The sequence below is a fragment of the Protopterus annectens genome, chromosome 4.part0, assembly GCF_019279795.1.
Source record: "Protopterus annectens isolate FY-2018-M chromosome 4.part0, PAN1.0, whole genome shotgun sequence".
NCBI classification, from domain to species: domain Eukaryota; kingdom Metazoa; phylum Chordata; order Ceratodontiformes; family Protopteridae; genus Protopterus; species Protopterus annectens.
The window spans coordinates 408,232,275-408,256,040 of record NC_056733.1 but is presented as its reverse complement, the minus strand read 5'-3'; the positions used below and the strand labels follow the sequence as shown (position 1 = coordinate 408,256,040).

The following is a 23,766-nucleotide window of genomic DNA, read 5'->3' as shown; positions in this document are numbered from 1 at the left end:
GTAGTGCTACTCAATGCTAGAACTCTAAACCGCAAAATGCACTCACTCGAGGCACTCCTTAAAATGGAGAACAATGACATCTGTGTAGTGACAGAGACCTGGTTCAAAGCTCCAGAGAGCACCCCTGCATTACCAGGCTATAATTCATACCACACCTTTTGGCCACCAAACCCGGACCTAAACACTAAAGGTGGAGGCGTGTCCATATTCCTTAAGGATATCCACACCTCCAGGCTAGTTGCTCAGCATAATGCATCCGAGATTATCCAAGTTCAACTAACTCTGGGCAAAACAGCAATCCAGATTGTAGCTTGCTACAGACCCCCCACCATGCCCCAGGATTCCCACTCCTCTTTTCTTGATACACTGGAAAATATTAAGGTACAGCCCAACACTCTAATAATGGGTGATTTCAACTACCCTACCATTAACTGGGAAAACTACTCATGTATCAACTCTTTTGCTCAATGTTTTCTGGAAATCATCATTTCCAATGCTTTGGATCAACTTATCCACACCCCCACCAGAGGCAGCAATATCCTAAACCTGGTCATCACCAATATGGGTGACCGGTGTTCCACACCAGAGATCAGCTCCTTGTTGGTCAGATACGACCACAAGCTAATCACCCTAGACATCCACATCCCGCTCCCACCCCCCATTAGGAAAACAACTGTAAAAAATTTCTCCAAAGCCAACTTCACGCTTCTTAAGACAGAAGTGGCAAACTTCATGACACCCATGCAGATGGACAATAGAGGTACGACTGCTGAATCCTACACAAATGCACTTTATAAGCACTTACATGAGTGCATGGATTGTGCTATCCCTAACAGAACCAAGATGCTATCCTCCAAAAAAGGAAGCCAATCTGGTGGTCTTCTGCCATAAACAAACTCTACAACAGAAGAAAGAAATTGTTGCAAAAAAGAGTAAAATCCCATGATTGGAGGAACTCCCTGGTCAGCCTCAGTAAGAAGCTGAGATCCCTCATAAAATCCTCCAAAGCTAGTTATGAAAACAAAATTGCCACTGATTCTAAAGACAACCACAAAGCATTCTATAGCTATGTCAAAAATCTCAATGGCAACAATCAGATCTGCTCTGAGTTACAGCACAATGACACTAAATATACAGAACCAACTGATATTGCCAACATCCTGGCAGATAGGTTCAGTGCAAACATTACCCCCCTCTCACCCCCTAAAGGGCCCATCTTTATTCCAGAAGAATGCAAAGTTCCTGTAATCATGGCTGCACAGGTAAAAACTTCACTCTCCAAAGCCAAGAACACAGCATCCATGGGACCTGACAACATCCCAGGCTGCCTTCTACATGAACTAGCAGAATGAACTGGCACCCCACCTAAGTACCATGTTCAATCATAGCCTCACCTCAGGCTTTGTGCCCATTGAATGGTGCACCATGACAGTTGTCCCACTCCACAAAGGGGGGGGGGGCCACAACAGACCCCGGGAACTACCGCCCCATTAGCGTGACGAGCCTCGTCTGCAAGGCCATGGAATGTATCATCATGGAACTCATAAACAAAGACATTGGAGATCTCCAAACCCTGGACCCCACACAGTTTGGGTTTGTAAAAGGCAGATCATGTCTCCTAAACCTGATAGACTTCTTTGAAGTAGTCACCAAAGCCATAGATGAGGGTAAGATGGTTCACACAGCCTATCTAGATCTCGCCAAGGCGTTCAACACCATCCCCCACTCTGGAATTATAGATAAACTCACTAAACTAGGTATAAATCCCTATGTCACAAGATGGGTTGCCAACTGGCTTACTGAAAGCACCCACACTGTGAAAGTAGCAGACTCCAAATCAGACTTAAGACCAGTGACAAGTGGAGTACCACAGGGTACAGTCATGGGTCCTCTCCTGTTTGGTATCTACTTCTCTGTAGTACAGGCTAACACAGAAGGTCTTTGGCTAACTAAATTTGCAGATGACTGCAAACTAAGAGCCATAATTGAAACTCCTGACGATGTGGACATCCTACAAAAGGGCCTCACTGAGATAGATGCCTGGTGTCAAAGACATGGTCTCAAGCTCAATGCCAAAAAGTGCATTGTCATCCCCTTTGGTAAAAATTCTGTACCCATGAACTACCACATAGGCAGTAGTCTACTTAACACTGAAAGTGTGATAAGAGACCTTGGGACACAGGTGGACAGTAGTCTCTCCTTTGATAATCACATCGCCAAAGTGGTCAGGAAATCCTTCTACATGGCACACCTCATCACAAAAGGTTTCTCATCCAGATTGTTCCCCTCTACTCATCACTCATTAGACCCATTATAGAGTACAATGCCCCTTTTGGTATGTACCTCACAAGACATCTACAACAACTGGAAAGGCCGCAAAAATACCTCACAAAGAGGATTACTGGCCTCAAACAGATGCCTTACGCAGACCGTCTCAAAAAACTCCAGCTTTACTCCATCGCATATCGCCTACTCAGAGGCGATCTCTGCCTAACATACAAAGCTATGTCAAACCCAGAGCTTTTGGACATGCTCCACTTAAAGAAATCCCAATCCCTCCAAGCTACATGCTCTAGGGACCTAAACCTTGTCACCACAATTAACAGAACATGCTGGAGGGATAGATTCCTGTCCCACAGACTTCCCATACTCTGGAACAGACTACCTATCTATGTCAAACAAAGCTCCTTATTAGCATTCTTCAAGAAAAATCTTGATGATTGGATGGGTAATAGGAAATTCACCCTGGGGATCACTTCTGTGGTTCTGCTTGACAGGGGCACAGCAAAATTATTTTCTTTGGTGGCAAAAGCTAGGGTACATTTTTGGCTAGGCTTGTATAGGCCCTAGGGCCAATAGCCTAGTACCTACCTATGAACCTATGTGTATGCATGTAGCAGTGTGTCCATTTCTGCAGGAGAATGACTGGTTTCAGATGACTGTGTGTGTGTGTTTATACATAAGTGAATGACTGAGTGTGTTCATGAGTACAATCAATTGGGAGGAGGTGTTTCATGTTGGTTGCATGACTGTGTATGTGTGGGAATGAGTGCGTGTGTGTATATATATATATATATATATATATATATATATATATATATATATATATATATATATGCGTGTGTGCATGTGGGTGTGACAGAATGAATCAAGGGGGTGCCTGTGTCAATGTATTTGCTGTCAGAACTGAATCCCTGTAGCACTCCATGTGTGTCAGAAACTGTAGTGTTATGAAAAAAACCTGACATACATTACTGTGGTCAATATTATTGTAGTGCGTTGAGTGCTGTGACTGCATTCCAAAACTGGAAGAAAAGATAAACCTGTTTCACCTTGCTCTAGTATGAGACTTGACCACGACAGTACTTTCAATGGTGTGTAACAACCCGCCAAGCACTGTTACAGTCTGGTCTTACAGAAGGAATGTTCCTTCAGTCCCTGAATATATTTCCTCCTATGTACACTGAAGTTTGCAGACATTAGTCTGTGATTAGCTTATTTAACTTAGAGCAGTATTAAAAATCTGTCCCTGATGTTTTCCTTCCCTGCTCAAGGCTTTGCTCTAGAGGTGAATTTCTTGGCTTCCATGTTTTGAACACATAGTAATAAGGTTACAATCTGAGACCCAATCACAACCCTCTATATTGTTTATCTTTTACTATAAGAAGACATCTGAAGTGTACGCAGTCAACAGTGTGCCTATAACTGCTTGGTGTGGGGGCTGTATGTAGGTAAAAATTATTTTAGCTTTACAGGACTAGCATGCATTTGTATAAAGCAAATTGGAATATTTTACTATGGTCATTTTTATTACAATCAGACATATGTTGTAACACAGTTAAAAGTGGTTGTAATTAATGGATACAAAAGCTGTCTTTGGAAAAAAGTGACATTTTCCTTTTGTGTGATTACTGCTAATTATTCATCAGTTTGGCATGGCAAGAGCAGTGTCACACAAGGTACTGTATCTGATGAAATCAGTTTAAAATGATCAATGCCATGACTTATGTTGGTGTGTGTGTGTGTGTGTGTGTGTGTGTGTGTGTGTGTGTGTGTGTGTGTGTGTGTGTGTGCGTGTGTTACAGTATATTTAAAAGTAAGCTGACCATAATTTCTTTCACTTTCTATCACAGTCAAACATCAATATTGTACACATTACATGACTAATTTTGATAGGTTGGGCAGGATATGTGTGAAAGCAATTGATCAATTTATTCACTGCACAGTAGTGCAGTGAATAGCATTATCATCTCACAGCCCTTGGCTACCCAATTGAATTCTTATCTGTGCTCCTTCTATGTGGTGTTTCCATGTCATCCATGTCTCTATGAGAGTTTTATCCATACACTTTGGCTATAAGTAAGCCATCAGTAAGTGTTTGTTAAACTTGTGGTATACCTGTTTTGTCAGGGGCAGTGTGTGTGTGTGTGTGTGTGTGTGTGTGTGTGTGTGTGTGTGTGTGTGTGTGTGTGTGTGTGTGTGTGTGTGTGTGTATACGTGTACACATGTAGGTGTTTGTGAAAAAATATTACAAATGACAAACATGTGCATACATAGTTTAGTAACATTTCATTATCTTTCAAATCTCAGGCATAAAAATTTATCATAAAGTATCTAGGTCCTCACAGCATTAGGCAGTCTGGTGGCTTCCCCACCTCCCAGACTATACAAGTAGATTTTTCACACAGGCTTTGTAGGAACCTTTGCTCTGGGTTCCACCTAATCTAAAACCAGTCCTGCTCAGAAGTGTGTCCAGAAAGTTGTCATAGCTTTCCTGAGGGTGAAGTTGGGACAGTGGGTCATTACTTCTTTAACTTTCCCCATAGATAGGCTTCAGTGGTGTGCACAGAAGGTTGTTGTAACTCATGCTGGGATCATATGTTGTCTAGAAGCAACAAATTGTAATGCAATACCATGATCATTATTTTTTTTTACTTTATTCACAATCAACCATCAAACATGTAGACAGTTAGTTAGGGAAAAGGGTAAAGAATGAACATAGTATATATATATATATATATATATATATATATATATATATATATATATATATATATATATACACACATCTAACAGCAACAATTTGAAATATGTTTATGTGTTTGTGTTATATTTCTTCTTTTACTTATGTCTAGATGACATAATAGGAGTACACACAAAATGGCTGTCTTTTTGGATGGGGTGTGGAGGTATGCTGTTTAGATGTGTGACAGCATCAACTTGAAACATACTACTGTAATTACTTTGGCCATTTGTTCTTTCACTTTCATCCTAGTATAACATTAAAGGGTTAAACAGAAGGTGTTTATCTTTAATTTTTGGAGGTTAGGGAGGCAGACAATTTCCCCGATATGAATTGTATCCTCACAAGTATTTGTTTTCTTAGTTTACTGGCAATTTATATTTTGTCATCTTTCAGCATTAAACCTTGGACACAATCATTTATTTCTTGAAAAAAAAAAGACTGAAATGATTGCCCTAGTCATGAATTTTGTTCACGTCATCACTGGATCAAAACATTGTCAAAAATCTCTTCGATATACCTGACACCATCTAGAACACTGGTTTCTTGAGACTTAGCAGCAAGTGTAAGAAATCAAGAAAATACATCTGAATAATGTGGGGAAGCCAAGAAGGGGAGAAAAGAGGGCATGGGGCCATGGATTCCTTTGCCTAAGGCACCCTTTTCACCTAAGGTGGCATTGGGTACCCATCGCAAAACCCTGCTTCAGCTTCTACATTTATAGAAGATAACCTTAGCTGTGCTGAACTACCTTGCCATCCACCATCAATCCATTTTATTTTAGTTTATTACTTCATCAATAAGCTAAGGTCAATTCTTTGACCTAATTTTCTACCCTTAGTCAGGATCTTTTTGCCTTCAACTATGCAGTTGTGTTCTGAATTTCATATCTAACAACCAGCCAACTATTTGGAGAAATGCCCCTTGCTTCAACTCTGCAAGGCTACTTTCAGCATATCAAAAGTTCGCTGTCAACCCTTTACAGTGGTGTCATTCATTTTACGTTAAACAGGTAGTCAGCTAAATGGAGTTTACATTCAGTTCCTTAATTCTGGAAGGCTACTTTCTATACACCTAAAAGTCAAGTGGCAGCCCTTTGTAGTGGTGACCTGTATTTCAGATTTTAATGCCTAGCAAAAGTAACTGGAGTGTGGCCCCTGCACCAGTTCTGCAAGGTTACTTTCAGGACATCAAAAGTCTATTGACATCCATTGATTGCTGTGTCCTGAATTTTCATATTTAACAACTAGCCAGCTAATTGGATCACAGCTACCACACCAACTCTGCAAAGCTAAAAGTTCACTGGTACAGAACAGGACAGTCACCTTCATTGGTTAGTTACCTCACCTAAAATTTTCTGTGTATAACTGTCTTTTATTAATGTGTTTTTAAACATAATTATGGCTCTGTCTGCCTCAAGAGAGAGTCTGCCACACCTTGCTCAAAACCCATGGCTTTACCTTCTGGCTGTACATTTAAAGTATATGGTATGCATTCTGCATGGAGTAGCACATCTAAACTGTAAAATCTCCACTTTACACATTTGTGCTGTGCTCTGAATTGTCTTAAATACATGAAGTACTTGTTTCTTTACAGTACTGTTACTTTGGCAGTAATACAGTTTTATGGCTAAAGAACTACTTAGCAGCCAGAACTTTTGATTGGCTTCTTCATTATTTTTGATGTCCCAACAATCTGAACCCAGCTAACCTTCACAGTCTGGGCTGTCCCAATATGAGCATTCATGTGCCCATTATCAACACCGACTCATTTTGTTCCATTTTATTGAGGAGATCCTGTAACTGCTGCTTGAATTCCCCCTTTTCTTTGCCACTGCAGCCTTGCTGTGGGGCAAAGACTGTCGTCATGAAGACTGCCTTATCATTATACTGGAGTTTAATTGCAATGAGTTTGTTTCTGATTCCAAAGACATCCCTTACTGTCTTCATGAGACTCCATCTAACCAAATTTCCCACCTCATGTCTAGTCTCCTCTTCCCCCAAAAAATAGTCTCTGGATCCCAGGCCAAGAGACTTTGCTGCATTGCCCTTACACCTTGTCCTCTGGATACACAAACTATCCAATTTCTTGCTTACTTTCATGTTGTCCTCTTACAAACTATATCATGTCAATGAACCTGTACTCAGTGTAGAAATCCTTAGTTTATTTTTGCTAGGTTGAATGGTTTTATGTCTGATTTTCATTCAACACTACTATCCTAGATAACTCAGTTTGAGCAAGGGGGCACTGGCCAGCCAGTAATTTACTGACGTGGCACTGCTAAGCTTTATGGTAGGCACACATTAACCAATAGGGGCACAGAGACCAATTCCATCATTAGCATGGGTCCCTGGCATAGATTAGAGCAGGCTGAGTCTTCAAGCCACTTAGCCCTGGCAAATACCCATGCCCCTTTTGGACCATATGACCATATCACAGGAATCCAATTTTTACACTGCCAAGTACTTAGCCTTGATGGAGTGCACAGCCTGTGGTGTGTGTTCTCCTATATAAAATATACTACACACCACTGCCAATGCCTAAAGTGCTTGATCCACATGACTCATCCCAAAGCAAGCACTACTTAAGACACTGAGCTGCTGCCCATGAGTCCACACAGTTCTGGATGCCCATTGATGAGAAATCTTTCAAGAATAACTACGAGGCCTGAGTTGGAACCTGGCACCTTCAATTCTTGATGTAAAAACACACAGTATGTTTATGGGTGGCGTGAGGAATCCCACACATACATAGGGAGAATATTAGAACTTCACGCAGACAATAACCAGAGGACAGGATCAAACCCTGGGCCTTGTGTTTGTCAGGCAAAGATTTTAACGGTTATGCCTTTGTATCTCACAACACACACACACACACACACACACACACACACACACACACACACACACACACACACACACACACACACACACACCAAATCATATTTGTTCCATCTTCACTAAGGGTCACATTGTTTTGTCTTTCAATAAACTGGTTTTATATCCCAAGTTAATCTCTATAAGTCATTTTTTTGGGATTTGCTAAAGAAAAGTAAGAGGTTTTCAGGGTAATACCACATTTGCCATTGACAGAAAAAAGTAAAAGAATTAAAGACGTGAGAAAGTCAAAATAAAATAAAATGCATTTAGTGAAAGAGGCTATAAAGAGTGGTTGGAGAGAACAAAAACATCAGTCAGAAGAGAAATCTAGTTTTGATTTTCTTTCAGATAGGAAATCAGTTCTGTGCCAGGTTAAATTCTGAAAGCTGACAAAATTATGATACCTAACCAGCTGCAAAAATAAATTCTCAAGCGAATAATCAGTCACAGCTTGGAATAGTGAAGATCAAGGACAGAGCTTGAGGAAATGTCAGCTCATGTAGAACAAATAGGACAAAACTGTAATGTATGCAATTCATTCCTTAATAACAGTCCAAGAGAGAACATGATAAGTGATAATGAGTGAGGTCACTGTATAAAATAAAGAACATCATGGAGCAATGTATCTAATGTGTGTAGAATATTAGTCTAAACAGCCAAAAGTGATTATGCTGAAAAACACTGAAGTGCCAGCAAAAAATTATCCAAGAATTAAAAAAGTCTGAACAAGTAAGGGAGTTTAAATACATGACTAGAAGTCATAATACCGTCAATCAAGTGGGCATGCAGAGAGAGCTATTCAAACATTTGAGAATTTGATGCAAAAGAGCACACATGTAGTTAGGGGAATGGGTATTATACAAGCTGTAATAAAGGTCTCTCACCAGTGCAGGTGTTAACAGGATGAATGCTACAGGATAAGCTACCTACTGCACACTCTTGATACCAGGAAGTCAAAGCAGAGCCAAAACGGATGCTGGAAAGGAATCAAAGGTTTTATTATGATATACTATTCATGACATTTTCTGACCTGGGGACAAGTAACAGAGCCAGCATTCAACAGTCATGGGAAGATCAACAGTCAGAAGCAATAGTAATTCACAGAGCTACTTAGATCATTTGCATTCTATGGAGAGGCTGGAAAAAACTATACAGGGAGACATCAATTCAGGAAAAACACATCTAAGGCAAAAAGAAAAAAAAATATGTTAACCAGGGAGAAAGTATGATTTGTGAAAGAAAATACAGCAGTGCAGAAAGCAATCACTCCTTGCAGTAGGGTAAGGGTCACAACAGTGAAGTGCAGCTTCAACTGCCACAGACAAAGACTTAAAAATGTATTATTTAAATTCAAACAAACCAAATGAAAATGTCAGTGTATGAAAGCACTATCAGAAAATGACTCTAATGCCTGAAAAGTTGTTAAAAGTGTTTTGAGCTGTGCTAGGTCTTTTAATGCATAGTAAGTAAATGACAGTTTGAATAGAACCAGAAGTTTATTACAGATGTATCTGATGCACAGAAATGCATAAGTACTTTACTCGCATATGTTGCAGGCCCTACATGCAGAATTCTGAGAGGAGGTACCAGGAGAGATGTTCATGCTGCATTCCCAATATGTAGGCTGCATATGTTCATCGTGTTACACTGCTGCAGTCATTACACTTCGGTTATCTTGCCGTCAGGCGGTTCACCAGTCGGTCTGAGTTCCAAAGTCTTGGTCCAGCGTCGGTTGCTGTCGCCTCCTCCCTGATGTCAGTGCGACAGGGGTATATAAGATGCAGCCGACGCCATTTTCAGTCTTTCTTGCCGCTCGGTGCCCGAAGCAAAAGCAGTTCGCAAGTGCCGGTCGGCCGTCTCCTGAGATTTTCATTCCCAATCCAGAACCGAAGTCTTCTACAAAGCTAAGTACCCCGTTGGGGAAACTTTTTCTTGCCTCAGACCGATGTCAGTAAAAGTTAATAACTGTATTTCTTGTGGGAAGCAAATACCTCATAAGGATTTCCATTCCTATTGTATCCCATGCCTAGGCCCTGACCATGACGTCACTGGTTGTCGGTTTTGTGCTAGGTTTAACAAGCGCACTATTAAACGTCGGTTTGATTTTGCCCGACATTATTTTGGTAGAAAATTCAATTATACCATGCCGTTGGAACTTCCGACGACTGGAATACACAAAAAGTGCAAAGACAAGGATAGGCATCCGAGGCCCAAAACTGACGACGAAGCCTCTTCTAGGCCAGTCACCGGTTCTCTGGTTTTCAGCGAGGTGCCTTCGCAGCCCCTGACGACTGCTTCTGTAGAACCACAGGCTGCCTCTGACTCCCACGTGGAGATGGCTGGGCCTTCGGCTGCACAAGTTATTCAGCCTACCGAGACTAACCTTTCAGAGGGATCCGGAGTAGCTGAGCAACCCATAGCTTCAGAGGGTGTCTTCAGACCTACTCTGTTAAGAATTAAACCCTCAGCTAAGTCTAAGCCTCCGTTAAAATCAAAGAAACAAATACAGCATTCACCAGGGCAGGCCTCCATGCCTAAGAAACAAATGCTCAAAATGGCCAAAGACCTAATCACTCTGATCAGGGGGTCCCATCCCCCTCCTGATAAAAGGCCTAGACGGGATGCAGACTATGACTCATCCGACCAAGTGTCCATCTCTTCTGATTCATCCTCAGACCTAGGATACTCTTTACCCCCTTATGAGGATTCTGATGCTGAGGAATCAATTCCATCAGCCTCACCGCCTGAGGACTACTCCTTTGGGGAAACCCTACATACCATGAGGGAGCATTTCCACTGGGAAGGCCAGGATTACTCAGAATCCAAGAAAAGGCTCAGAGACTTCCTTTTATTACCTCAACACAGACCCCTTGCTATTCCGCCAGTGTTAGATATTGTGGATGATGTGTATACTGAATCCAGCTTAAATCCTGATTCCTTACCTCCAGCCCCTGTTAAACCTGACAGATACTACAGAGTCCCTGACTCACATAAATTTCTGTATAAAAGCCCTGTAGCTGACCTTGAAACTATTTCTCAGGGACCCAAAGGAGTTAAGGCCTCATCAGCCAAGAATACAGTTCCCTCTGACAGAGATTCCAGAGCATTAGACAGATGGGGAAAGAAAGTATATACGTCTGCAACTTTAGCAATGAGAGCCTTAAATTGCCAGTTTCTCATGCTAAAATATCAGCAATTTTTACTGTCTCAGTTAAAACAAAAAATGCTTTCAGAATCAGATCCTCCTAATTTTAAAGAAATGCAGGATTTATTGCATGCAGCTGAACAAGTGGGAAAGCATACTTTGCAATGTGGTTTTGATTCTCTAGAGGCCTCCTGCAGAGCAGCAGTTACAGACTCTGTCATTAGAAGACATGCTTGGTTAAAAGAACATACATTACCAGATCATGTTAAAGCAAAATTATTGGATGCACCTTTGCAGCAGGATGTGTTATTTGGAGTTAAGGCAGAAGAGGTATTAAAGAAAATGGAGGATAAGGCAAAATCTATGCAAACAGTGAAGGATTTCTTACAGGTTCAGCCTCCTAGATTTAGCAGAAACTGGCCAACTAAGAATTGGTCCTTTCCAAATACAGACAGACCTCAAAGGGGAAGATACAGACGTCCAAGAGGTAGAGGTCAAACACAAGGTCCTTACAGGCCTCGACAATGGGTTGCATCAGGCCAGAAAGAAGGGGAAGACAGGCTCCAACCATATAAAAAGCAGCTCCAATGACTTCCCACTACAGCTGCCAAACAAATCCCTCTTGGCAGCCCCCTTGGGAGGAAAACTAGTACTCTTCTACCACAATTGGAAAATGATCACCAAAGACAAATGGGTTCTCAACATTGTATTTCAAGGTTACAGGTTCCACTTTCACACTCTGCCAAGGTTAAAAGGAATGCCAAATCTGCCACCAAATCAATGGGCAGAGGCTCAAAGACAAATTACAGCACTCATGGATATGAGAGCTATTCAAAAGGTACCATCACAGGTGCAAGGACAAGGATTTTATTCAAGACTCTTTCTGGTACCCAGAAAGGACAAAGCCTTGAGGCCCATTCTGGATCTTTCATCTCTAAACACTTACCTGGATGTTCCGAAATTCAAAATGTTGACACTACAGCAGCTTCTTCCCATGCTGGGCAAGAAAGCTTGGCTCGTTACTTTGGACCTCAAGGAGGCATACCTGCATGTCTCTATCAGACAAAACTGCAGAAGATACCTCAGATTCATAGCTGGTTCAATGCACTACCAATTCTCTGCACTGTCCTTTGGCTTATCTACTGTGCCCAGGGTCTTCACAAAGTGCCTGGCACCAGTAATTGCATTTTGCAGACAGAAAGGAATTCAAATTTATCCGTACCTGGATGACTGCCTGATTCAAGCAGAGAGCAAAGACATTCTTCTAAAGCATCTGGCGTTTGTAAAAAAGTTATTAAGTTGCCTGGAGTACACAGTAAATGAAAAGAAATCAAAACTAGTGCCCTCACAAGAGATTATATTCCTGGGTGCCAGCTTGAACACAACAGCCCAGATGGCTTATCTCACGCAAGACAAACAAGGACAACTGACTCAATACTTTCAATTGATGGCAACAAAGACCCAACTCCTTGCAAGAAAAATTCTGCAGGCCTTGGGTTACATGGCATCCTGCATACTACTAATTCCATATGCCAGACTGCATATGAGGAAACTACAATGGTACCTAAAGAATGTATGGTCTCAACACTGTCAAAGTTTGGAAACAGTTATACCACTAATCCCTTGCCTTCAACAGGAGTTTCAATGGTGGGCTCAAGCTTATCATCTCAACAAGGGACAGCCTTTTACACCACCCACAGCCAGGCAAACACTGACAACAGATGCATTGGATTATGCCTGGGGAGCACACATGGCAGGCAAATGTATTCAGGGCACGTGGCCCGCAGAACAAAGGCATCTTCACATCAATCAAAAAGAGATGCTAGCTGTACAAAATGCCCTTATAGCTTTCAAGGACCTGCTATATCCAGGACAACTACTGCTAAAGATGGACAACACCACAGTTATGTGGTACATAAACAAGCAAGGGGGCACTCACTCCTACCTCCCTATGCAGACATGCCATGACCTTGTGGAACACAGCTATAAACCTTCAAGTTCATCTGCAAGCACAATTCCTGCCAGGAGAGAAAAACACACTGGCAGACGACTTAAGCAGAAACATCATGGATCCCCATGAATGGGAATTGAATCCACAAATATTCAGAATGATAACACAGAAATGGTGGAGCCTGGACATAGATCTGTTTGCATCCCCAATAAACTGCCAGCTACAAAAATTCTGCACAAGGAGTTACCATCCATGAGCATGGAAAGTGGATGCCCTCTCATTCAGCTGGGAGAACCTACAAATATATGCTTTCCCACCACTACCTCTCCTGCCAAAGGTACTCATAAAAGCCAGGCAAGAAGAGCCAACGATGATCCTGATTGCACCAGACTGGCCATGCCAGCACTGGTACCCAATCTTAAGGAGCTTAGCACAAGAACCACCCTGGATTTTGCCTCAAATCCCACATCTGATGACTCAGCACAACAATCTAATATTACACAGCCAGCTAAAGACCTTAAACCTAGCTGCATGGAAGATTCCTTGGTCAAGCAAGCAATGCCTCTCTCCAAAGCTGTTATGGATGTCATTCTGGGGGCCAGAAGGCCTAGTACCAGGAAAGCTTATTCGGATAAATGGAAGAGATTCTGTGCCTGGAACCAAGCTCACAGCCTTGACCCTCTTGTCCCAAACATTCCTCAGATACTACAATACTTAACTGAGATGCTGGACAAAGGCCTCTCCTTCTCATCCATCAAGATCCACGCCTCTGCCATCTCTGCTCATTACAACATGGATCCACCAATTTTCTCTAATCGTCTGTTAAAATAGTACCTCAGAGGGGCTAAAAACATAAGACCACCCTGTAGAGCACCTACTCCAACTTGGGACCTCAACTTTGTTTTGGAAAAACTAACTTTACCTCCTTTTGAGCCAGCTAAGACAGCAGAATTAAAATATATCTCTTGGAAAACTGCTCTGCTCCTGGCAATAACATCAGCACGAAGAGTTTCAGAATTACAGGCACTAATGGCAGTGGAACCTTTCCTCATTTTCCACCAGGACAGGGTGTCTTTAAGAACTAACCCTACATTTATGCCAAAGGTGGTATCCAGTGTGGCTCTAAACCAAACTATTCACCTGCCAACTTTTTATCCTAAACCACAGAATAAAGGGGAGAGACTACTGCACTCTTTGGACATTCACAGGCAGTTACGCTTCTACTTGGACAAAACCAAAGCTTTCAGAAAATCTGAGCAATTATTGGTAGCATATTCTGCAGGAGCACAGGGAAAAGCCATTTCAAAATAGACTATTTTAAAATGGATAGGACATTGTATACGTTTCTGCTACACATACCATGGGAAACCTGTACCTAGCAGCATTAGATCTCACTCCACCAGGGCAACAGCCACTTCAACTGCCTACCTCAGGGGAGTACCTACCAAGGATATTTTGGAAGCAGCAACTTGGAGTTCTGTACATACCTTAACCAAGCATTACCATCTGCCTCTATACTCTAAATCCAGAGCTGGCTTCACCACTGCAGTGCTGCAGGGCCTTATAGCCACCCCTACTGCCTTATAGAACCAGCCACCCTACCTCAGCTTTGGGATTCTACCCAAGTGCAATGACTGCAGCAGTGTAACGCGATGAACATAGTACAGTTTTGTAACCTGATGAAGCGCACATTGTTGCGTGAAAGCGCTTGTTTTTAATAAATAAAAAGATTTAAACTTCGTTCCTCGTGGTGGTTTCAAGCAGATTTTGTTCTACAGTTTTGTACCTACCATAAATGTAGATGTTTGAGTGTATACACTGCTGCAGTCCAGGTTACCCTCCCTCCATCCCTCCCCTCTTACTGGCTGGTACGTACCTATGTCTTCTACCCTTACTACGTATGGGGAGTATTTGCTGGTTGCTGTAAGTTGTTTTTTGCTTTTCTTATGTATCTTTTATCAGCAATTGGAATTGCCTACCTATTTAGAGGCACCTGACATTTGGGGCAAGAAAAACTGAAGAAAATGGTGTCAGCTGCATCTTATATACCCCTGTCGCACTGACGTCAGGGAGGAGGTGACAGCAACTGATGCCGGACCAAGACTTTGGAACTCAGGCCTACTGGGGAACCGCCTGATGGCAGGATAACCCAAGTGTAATGACTGCAGCAGTGTATGCACTCGAACATCTACATTTATGGTAGGTACAAAACTGTACTTTATTCATACAACTTCATAATATGATGAGATACTGTATCCCTCGCTTATAATTCCAAATGTATCCCTGACTTATGATACCATATATTGCACACATACACATATGCAGATTCAAATACACTGGGGGAGTCAGGATCAGATCTCCCATCCTCCCATGTGCTGTAGTAACAGATTTGTGACGTGCATGTCCTTATGGGTATAACTAGCCATTTCTGCTATGGAGTCTTCTCAATGACTGCGTGCATATCATTAAGGACCTTTGGACATATGGCATTCCAGTGTTAGTCTTAGAGTAGAGTATGATTTTCTTAATATTTTCAACATTTATGTATTTCTATTCATGAATTAAGCATACATATTTTGTGAAAATTCATCTTTCCTTATTTTACTGTGGTGTGTGATTTGCAGATAATTTGCTTGCTACAGTCACTGTACTATCAGTATGCTTACCCAAATATATATATATATATATATATATATATATATATATATATATATATATATATATATAGATAGATATAGATATATACGTATGTGTATGTACACGCATTTGAGTTTATGTCAGAAAAACAAATGTCAAAAAGATTGGGAGTGAAAACATTGACTCAGATCTGTAGGAATAAGGGAAAAGTGGTTTTGCCAGGGGCAACTCCCCACATCCCCTGCTACTTATATACACCAACTCCAACATTGCACAACAGTATAGGAAAGGGAAAATCACCCTTACCTATGCGCATGTACCTTTGCACAAACCGGCACTGACAAAACATTCACTATCACCTTTGACAAATATAACCACAACTACAAATACATAAAAATCAACCCCTCCACACACAACCAAAATGAAATCTCTCACCTACCATTAAATTCAACTGACCAAAATAAAAAAAAAAAAAAAAAAATCAACTTAACAGGAAATCAACATTAATTCCCCAATCTCGCTTCAGTCAACAAAAGAGTAACTTGACAAAGCAGCAAAGAATCCGTATCCATATGAATGCATATTGTGGAAGAGTAATGCTGCTAATGTTAGTCTTTGCTATAAAAGCAGTTTTCTTTCACAGAATGTAAATGAAAGGTTGGTTTCATCAAAGTACAAAATAACATCTAGGGTCTAAAAAAGATTACAAAACTTTATAGAAAATGAGGAGCTAAATATGAGCAAACCAAAACAAGACGTCTCTGGCTCATCTTTTTCCACACAACATATACTAAGCCTCTCCTCTAGCAGACCGTCCTTGGTAGAAATGTCTCTTTTCCAAAGTCAGTGATCTACATTTCTAACTGTCTTAACAACTTCAGATTCCTTTGGTTCTTTTCTGACTTCTGATTTGGGCCATACTGCCCCTCCTTCCTATATACCATTCACTAACCCCTGTGTTTAATTGCCAGTGATACCCTGAGCTCCCCTTAAAGTGATATTTGCTTTACACATCGTCAATGCAAAGAATACTAGTACAGCTCATAAAAACAGACAACAACCACTCTATGTAATCTTTGACTTCCCATCTTGAAGTCTACATCTTAAGGCCCTTGGAACTCTGTGATGGTCTGTAAGCCCTGCTCAGACCATCTGTATTGTGATGGTTGGCACCAAGCTTACCTTAAACCTGAAGGGTTGTAAGGACAAGGCAAATCTGAAGAGGACATTGCCTTGCTTTTGCTAGCAGAGCCACTGTAAAGGTGTATGTTCTGTGACAAGTCTGAACTCCCTTCCGTATAGGTAATATCTTAATTGTTAACTTTATAGCCAAGTATTCCCAGAATATTCGGCATCCATTCTAGTCAATTTTCTACTTAAGTAGAAAATAGGAAGTGCCTGGCCATCCAATCTCAGGAACAGTACTGTTTTCAGGCCCTCTTTGGATCCATCCTTGTAAACTATGTATGATGTCCACCTGGGTTCAGAGTACAGTGTCAATACTGCAACAGGTAGCACATTCACCTTTGATGCAAGAGGCTGTGGATTCTTTTCCCACACCAGGTAGACTGATTGCTGACAGTGCAGTGCAGTATTAAGTTGGAGTGGAGTACTCCTGAGTGTGTTGTCCTTTGGATGAGATGCTAAACTGAGGCCTCATCTGCTTTAGTTGGTGGTAGCTCAGTGGATGCAAGAGATCTGCGTTATGTGTTTTATATATATATATATATATATATATATATATATATATATATAAGAGAAAGACATACAACTGTATATATCACATATACAGACATACAAATTAATACACACACACACACACACACACACACACACACACACACACACACACACACACACACACACACACTGGTATCAAATAAAGCAGCAGAGACAACTAGTCCATAGAATAATATGATTTTATTAAACAGAAAAAATAAATACTGGAGCAGTCGCTTCTTTGGCACAGGCAATGCAACAAATGTCTTACACTTTGTTATCAGCTGTGCTACAGTTCCAAGGTGATTTCATATATCTTCCTTCTGTCTGGTTTCTTAGTAGAAAATCTGCAAACTACTTCAGCTTTCTCCTGCTTTTCTCTATTTTGCTGTATCATACTCTCCAAAGCTGCTGTTCCAGGTACAGATTCACTCTGCAATGAGAGACCAACTTATCTCACTTCCAGGGCAATAGCCAACCTTTTTTATACTTAGTATAAAAAATGATTGCTTGTTAACAGCACTGTCTGAGGAAACCTTTGTAATGAATATAAAAAGTGGACCTCTCTGCCTTAAAGGGATAGACAGCATTTACAAAACACTATGTATAACACAATTTACAACCACATTTTTTACAAGATGTTCACTATTTACAAGACACTATATCTAGAACAATATTATTTACATAATATTTGACACATCACAGGGTAACAACTGCCACACTATTTTGCAATCGCAATATAAATAGGTACCTCCAATGTGTGAACAGCACAGGCATAATACATATGTAACCTCTGTCCAGGTTCCAAGAATATACAGATAGTCGTGCTGACACAACACAGTCTCAAACCTATGAATTTTCTGGTTCGGGTATACAAGCAGCAACTACTCTGACTGCTGAGATTGTCCAACCTGCAACAGATGGCCTACATCGGTAGCGTCTGTTGCCTGTATTGCATTTTCTGTTTGTGGGGATTCATATGCTTCTGAAGTCAACCAGTACTATGGTGGGCTGCAAACTGATGTATCATGCATGCCTGGCACATTGCATGAAGTGCTGATAGCCATCATTCTGACATGGTGCTTGGCATGCAGCCCATACAGATGTTACCTGTCACTGTATCACAAGCACTCCAGTTATCCAACTTGGCTCATAGTGCTCATGAACAGTCCTGCCCATAACTGCCAAAGGCAGGTGAGACTTGCTAGTGAAAAGTCATGTCCAAGATATATCATGGCCTAAGGTGTCAGACAGATCTGTTACTGATGTAATGTTTGATGAAATAGATCTCAAAGTGTCCCCTTTTATACATATATATATATATATATATATATATATATATATATATATATATGCATGCTAAGATACGTTCCTGGATCCCACACCTCAACCTTAATTCCCCATACTGTGATTTTTGACTTGACATGTAAGTGGCAGGCTAAATATGATGGCAATACATCTGACACAGATTTGGAGGTGGAGGACATGATGGTTTGGCTCAAGGTCAGGATATTTCACCATCAACATAATATGGATGAGCCCTTTGGTAATGTCAAGGATGTACCCTATTTACTGCTTTTGGAGGCTCAGAAAGTCAACCTGATGTGCACCCTATTTTCTGTACAACAAATGATAGCTATGTAATGTCACCTACTGTACATATTTTAATGTGGTTATGTCTGATGCAGCAGGTATAAGGGACATGCACTTGTCAGTACACCTGATGGTCTTCCCCATTATCATGTTTACTGCTATATTCTTCCTTCCATTGCAGATGACCGGGGAGTTTTAAAGGTAGAGCTCCAGAATCTTTGACTGGGGGGCCACAGTGTTTGTCTGTTGTTGAATTGTGAAACATAATAGAACTCATCCAAGATGTTGTCTTGAAAGAGTACTAGAGTACACCATTAGATTGGTGGCATGCAGGCACGTTGATCAGGACTTCAGAGGTCCAGACTCACGGTTAGTCAAATTTCTAGTCCTGCAGTATGCCTCATTACGTTATGCTTTTGCTGGTGTGTGAGTTGTGGATATGTGTCATTTGCCATTGCTGCAGTGAATACAACTGTTACTAACAGTGGTAGATTATGCTCTTTGCAGTAGGTCACTATAGCAGTAAATCATAACATTCAGGTTTACTCAGTGAAACTCAATTTTCCAGCCATTTTAATATCTGCCTTTTCCTATGCAAACACCAATGTTGGCCTCATACTAACATAGGTACTGATATGTAGCAATGTGAGGATGTCACATAAATACTTCTGGATTGTGCCTAAATTTGCTTTTCTCATTTCTTTGAAACCTTTGGTTTTACCCGAGTTCCTCATTTGCAAACCTACAATACAGTTCTTAGGCCTTAATCATAGGTGCTGTTCCTTATTTCATTGGAGTTTATCTAAAAAAACTGTATTACTGACACATGTTTGAAGAATTTTGTTTGGTGGCTCTTCCCACCTCTTTGAAATCAGCTAACAAGCATGTTTATAGTAGACAAATAGCCCCTAAAAAGTTCTGGTTGTATTGTTTGGGTTTAGATCATAATACAGACGCTTGTAAGCATGGTTTGAAAATTAACAAAGCCACTAGATTAAGATGACTGAATATTTTATCTTCCAATTTTATAGAGAGATTTACAAAACTTACAGAGACTAAGGAAAAAAGGAATAGAGGTAGGTCTATCTCAATTGAACTGAAAATGGATGAAAATCGTAGGATTATAGGAGATTAATAGGCTATTGACCCAGAGGTCATTTTAAGCCTAGCCATTTCATCCCAATATAATGTCATACAAAGGCTAGTCAATACCCAAGATTGCATTTAGTGATGACTGACCATGTCCAGGAGGGTTATGGGTTCTATCCCCGGTAAGACTTTATGGTGCCCCATCCACTCGTCCAGGTTCCTCTTGAAAATGGGGGAAATCAACTGAGGAAATTTTGAAAAGAGGTTAAAGCTGAACAATGTGTATAATAAAGCAATAAATTTAGTTCGAAGAAACATAATGTAAATCAGTAACATAAAAATACTTAGAAATGCAAATCCTCTTTGAGTTTCACATAAGAAGAATCCACACAGTCACAGCTCCCTCTTCTGGATTTCAGAAGCTGACCATTAAAGTATCAAAGAAGGAATTACCAATATCCATCCAATTTTCTTATATGACCTCAGCATTGGGCATCAGTGGAGCCATATGAAAATGTTCCTCAGATTCAAGAAATAGTTATGCTGGAGAAAAATGCCAGATACTTAATAGTCAAGATGTATAGGTGATGAATGCAGTACTGGTGTTACTCACTTCAGTATTTTCAAATCCTCCTTCTGTGCAATCTTTTGTTTCCCAGTCCTTTAATTATAACATATAACCAAGAGCGCCTGTATTAATTTTCTTTTAATTAAAACAAAATATGTTGTTTTTTTAAGAGCATTCTTCTTTAAGACTGCTCTTTGCATCCAGTTGCACAGAAGCAACAGGTGTTTGCAACCTGTTTTCGTCTTCTGTGTCTGTGCGACCAATGGTTTACATCTTCATCTTCTGCGCCTGTGCGGAATTTGAATTCCAGAAGATGTCTGAACTGCAGACGAATGTCCAAGTGAGAGGTAAGTGTGTGTGTGTGTGTGTGTGTGTGTGTGTGTGTGTGTGTGTGTGTGTGTGTGTGTGTGTGTGTGTGTGTTTAAGTGTTTAACAGGTATGTGTGAGAAATAGGTAGATAGGGGTGTGTGGATGTAAGAAGTGGGTAGGTAGGTAGGTAGGGGTGTGTATGCATGTATGCAAGAAGTAGGTAGGTAAAGGTAGGGGTGTGTATGTGTGTAAGAAGTGTGTGTGTGTGTGTGTGTGTGTGTGTGTGTGTGTGTGTGTGTGTGTGTGTGTGTGTGTGTGTGTGTGTGTGTATGTGCATGTGTGTGTGTGTGTGTGTGTGTGTGTGTGTGTGTGTTTGTGTGTGTGTAACAGGAAGGTAGCATATCCCTCAGCTGTCCAGGTTTTTGCAGGATGTCGAGATTTTTGCCCATATTCCTCCTAAACTTTTTGACTCTGTACTTCTTTATTAACATATGTACTGTATTTCCTATATTTGCTGTACTAAACATTGTAGAGCCTTTCTCCCCAGGCCTCTGCTGATAATGTGATCCATGCCCAGTCAGACGTTGCCAGTAAACAAATGTAAATCAATAAAATAAAATAAATAAATAATGACAGAAATTTGAGTTTTAGACATCATATCTTTAAGATAAAAATGCATACTAACACAAATCCTGTTATCCTAGCAATTTTCTAAATTCATGGGAGCAATATTTATAATGTGTCCCTATTTATTTTAGACTTTGTTCAGATTTCTTGCACTAAGAGGTTGAGGTGTGAGTTTCTGAGAGAGAGTGAAATGCCCTAGTTAGAGTTACCAGGTAGAATTTATTTTCCAGTGCATTTCCAAGGAATTGTGAGCTTCAAGGGAAAAGACGTTTACTGCTGCTCATGCTAAGTCTGCTTAAAATGTGCAACTGTTTTGTTTAGTAAATGGTATCACTATTGTAGGATAGAATTTTAAAGCAGTGTTAGTAGCACAGTAGGCAGCATACTTGCATCTTGATGCCAAGGGCTGTAGGTTCTACTCCTATGCCATGTAGATGTGTATTTTAAGGGGGTGGGGTGCTGCAGTCCTGAGTATATCCTACTCTGAATGACTATGAACCTGTTTTTCAGCTTGCCACACATTCCCTATTGCAATATACCAGCTTACCATTTTTTAATGTAACATAGTCAATTTATTCTTCAAGGGCAGCAGGCACTGAATTTGTAGATGAAACACTGAAACAAAAAGTTGTTTTTAGCAACAACCTCTTCATTAGTTTCAGATCTCTTTAATGTGAAATTAATCAGTTAACTTTTACTTCTGCAGAGATTATGCATATTGACTGATATTGGTGGACTGTAATGACAGAAGATTAAGTGACCTTTTATGGTTGAAATGTTCTGAATTTGGCAGTTTGTCATTATTGGTTTATATGTTTTGTTTCATTGCTTACTGGAAAAAGTAAAAAACTATAAATTTAAAACACACTCTAACAAGTGGTGCTGTATTACATAAAGTATATAATTCAATTATTATATATTATAATTAATACAATCAGGAAGGTGAATTAAAGAACTTTTGCATGGTCCTAAAAATGTGTGCAAGGGGCCTATGATCTGAAAATAGTCCAAAGGTAAACTTAACTTGCCACTGGCCAGATGCATTTCTTTGAATGTGTGTTTCAATGCTGTTTCAGTGAATATTAGTTTCAAAGGCAGAGAGGTTTTAGTGCTAAGTCTGTTTTCATTGTAAGACTATTGCTTTGTTTAGCAAATGTCTATCAGTGTCTCTGCTATAAAATTTGAAATAAAAGTTGTAAATTAAATACAAATATCTGTACTCATTGTAGAAGTAAAGCATAAAACAGTATGCACATAGAGTTTTGAACAGTGTTTATAGCATCTGGGGAGAAATAGTCAAGTAATGGGACACTGGACTGGCTGCTTGGGGGGGTTCTGGGTTTGCACCCCCTGCAAAAAATCCTGCAGGCTCCCCTGCATATAACATATAAACATGAGAATGTTTCAACATTGTTTAGGTAGATGTAAAGTTTGATCAATCTTTCCCCACAGTGAGATAAGACCTGTATAGGTCCTGTATCTTCAGCTGTGCCTTCGATGGTAGGAGAAGGTAAAAGAAGCAAATAAACATGTTATTAACTTCTTAATGAAGACGAAGGCTTCCTTATGATACAGAATAACTCTCCTATTAAGTTTGGATTCAGACCATTACGCTACATTATCTTATTTCTGTGGTTCTCTTCTGAAGACATCATTTCTAAAGAAATTTCTGTTTGTTTTCAAATCTGATTTTTCACAGTCCTTCCTTTCTCAGATTATTTTTAGAAAAGCTATACATACCTTCTAATAATCTATAGATCTCATCTGCTGTATTTTACTACTTCATTAACAAACAACTAACTGACCTTAAATACCATGCACATTTTGATAAATGTAAACACCACATAATTTAAAGTAAAAAAATAAATAAAACTTCCCTGTACTTCACAAAGAATATTACAAGACTAAAGTTGCATTATTATACTACCAGTACTTCATTTCAACTCCAATTTACAGGAGTAGCTGCTACCACAGTCTGCAGGATGTAAATGCTACTCCTAATATCCTAAATACTTAGCTTCACAGGTAAGTACTAGGCAATTGGTCTGCAGACCATTTCAAGCCTAAGCAAAAAACCCCTGTTCAAAACTTGCCTCAAGGAGGAAAAGGAATGATCGACTTGGAGAGAATTTGAGGCTGCTCATTCAATTATCTAGGTCTACCTTGATGGTGGTAAGGGTGCTACTCTGACATGTAGTGAAAGCTTCCAGAGGTGAGGGATATGTT

At 40.3% G+C, this 23,766-nt stretch overlaps 1 protein-coding gene across 2 annotated transcripts in view; it reads left to right on the top strand.

The window, feature by feature from the left end:
- The window catches only part of LOC122799354 (adhesion G-protein coupled receptor D1-like), a 689,306-nt gene that overhangs the window by 636,999 nt on the left and 28,541 nt on the right, over positions 1 to 23,766 (top strand). The window lies entirely within an intron of this gene.